The sequence below is a fragment of the Pteropus medius genome, unplaced genomic scaffold (assembly GCF_902729225.1).
Source record: "Pteropus medius unplaced genomic scaffold, Ma_sr-lr_union100, whole genome shotgun sequence".
Taxonomy (NCBI): Eukaryota; Metazoa; Chordata; class Mammalia; order Chiroptera; family Pteropodidae; genus Pteropus; species Pteropus medius.
Window position 1 is genome coordinate 3,426,627 of NW_024344371.1, and position 2,782 is coordinate 3,429,408.

Below are 2,782 nucleotides of genomic sequence, written 5' to 3' on the forward strand. Positions count from 1 at the left end.
CTCTTTAATAAGAAAACCCAACCATCAATGTTATCTAGGAATTTATGGAATCAATTACTCATCAGAGATTGTTACTTGATTTTTATGATGAGCCTTGCAATAATTTTGGGGTGGGAATAATTTGTACAGCAACATAAATGCAGTAATAGGGTAAATCAGAGAGGGAAAGTTTTGAAATGAAAAAAAAACCATAGTCCAAGATAAAGGGCTATGATATAAAATTGAAATGAAGGTCACTCAGAAGATTAGAAGATTGAATATGATATAGAATTGTTTAGAAAATTATGAGTATATGAAGGTAGGGTCAAACAGAAAATCTTTAGAAAAATATTGAGAGGCATGAAACCATAGAAATAAAATAACAATCAAAGAATAAAAAATAAATTAGTGTATTTCAGCCTTAACTGCTCATTAGCATCACTTGAGGAGCTTTAAAAAAATACTGATTAATCTGAGGTGAGATTTGAGCACTGTCTTTGAAAGCTCCCAGGTGATTCAAATTTTCATCCAGGGTCAAAAACTCTAAATTAAATGATGCTTTGAAGGCTATTTATAGGTCTCTTACTTTTGAAAGATAAAAAATGTAGGCTAAAAATAGAGAGATATATTGAATTTTTTCTCAGTAACATTTCAAAATCTTTGGTTTTTGTGAAGTCCTTAAAAAGAAATCTGACTTATTAGAACAATAGAATTCCAATGGTTTATATTTGGCTAATTCTTTCACATCTTTTTATATTTTTATTAGAGTGATACATTCTTTAAAATTCATGATGACCCTTGTTTACTCATAATAGCTATGAAAAAGATTAAAGAAAAACATCATTCTTATTGTAGAAAGAACTCTTAACAGGCTGTAGCTCCATTTCTTTATGTTAATTTAAATAGCAGCTGCCTTGCTTTTTATTTTTCTTTCTTAAAAAATTATTTAAAAATTTTTTTTAGTATTTATATATGAAAACATCTGTTTTGTGTAGATAAAAAATAATTTTCTTTAATATTCCCATAGGAATTTTTTAGTTTGCCACAAATATCAGGTTTAAAAAAATTGACTTTAAGAAAGTTTACTTTAAAATGCCACAGGTCAGAATGCAATCTAGTGTCTAGTAACATTCCATCATCCTTGGAGCATTGATGGGCAACATCAGTAACTGGTCTATCCTCATCCACTGCCTGAGCTGGTCTCACTCTTCAGCTTGGAACTCTTGGTGTGTCCTCCTCTCATCTATGATGACAGCTTCTGAGAGAAGCATTATATTTCACAAATGTTTATTCTCTAAATGCATTTCCTAGGCACATTGTAGTTATGGAATAAATATTTGTTGTATTAATTAAATTACCTCTCCACCCTCACCCTGCCCTATTTAAAGGAAAAGGCAGATTCTCAATGAGGTGTTCCTATATGTGTGAAAACCATTGTAACAGGTAAGGTCTCAGGTTTGTAGGAAACAAAAGGAATATTTCCTTTAAAGTAGCAGCAGGTATAATTTAATGCAAATTTGAAGAATCTAGCCAGTACAGGAGTTAATGCTTGGCCAGTCCATTGCTTCTATAATGTAACCAGTATCGTTAATCAAAATGAGGATGACTCTCAACAGAAGTCATGTAAAAACCCAACAGAAGCTGGGGTCATTGAGCTTCAAGTTGCTAAAGCATAATTTGGAAATGTACGAACCCAAGGAAATGGGCAACTTCAACAAGATTTAGGATTTTTTTCAGCATCAGCAACAGTCTGCCCCTTGGTTTCAGAAGATACTATTTCCAGTACATCAGAGACATGTGGGTGGACTGAGTCATTCTCATTCCCTCCTAATTCACTCCTACTCTCCATTTCCCCCCAAACCCATGAGCAATCTGCTACTTTCTGTCTTGTAGAATGCAATAATTTATTGAGAATGCTTCTGAAGAAAAACTCGAAGATCCAAATTTGAATCCATTGCAAGTCAGAATTCATTAATTTGCCTTACATTTGCATCTGTCAACTCTGCTTCCTTCTACTACCCTAATCTAAGCTGGAATAGCAAGAAAGTTTGGATACAGCAATACCAATAATGCCAGGCCATTTTTAGGGTTACATTCTGCTGTGGGGTAAGGAGATAAATGATGAAACAGACCAAATGATGCTGGGTACTCCTTTTTTTTATTGACTGATTTTTTTTTATTTTTTTATTTTCAGGAATGAAATGTTATTCTAAGAGTGAGTCTGAAAGTCTTTGCATCTGTGAATCATATAGCCCGAACAACCCATAAAACTCTGGGCTCCTTTCAAAAATATTTGTAGGACACCCAGGAGATTCTCTAGACTGATAAGGCCATGGTCAGGGACCACACATTGCTGTCACTATTGTGCTGCTTTCTCTGCATCTAGAAGTTATGCTCCTTGGGTAGTCCTTGTGTCAATTAATTAGATATTAATAGCAGAACATATGTACCACTCTCCCCCGCTGCCTCTTGGCTTTAACTGGGCTGCAGAGGGTCAGAGGACAGATGAGCTGCTGATATATGTGTGAAGACTTTAGGGGGATGTGAGAGGGGAAGCACACATCATACCTCTGATCTGGAGTTTGACTGCTTATTCCCAACTCCTGCTGTTCTGCTGTGCCAGATGACGGCCTCCTCCTGAAGCTGCCTCTCATCGTGTTTGTCCTTGAAACTCTCTCGGAAATAACTTGAATCAGAGAGAGTGTAACTTCCCAGAGACCTGCCTCTTATGACCTCTCCGAGAATAAATTTTTTGGGGTAACCAGAAAGAAGGCCATTAAGACTTTGCTTTCAGAGTATAAGT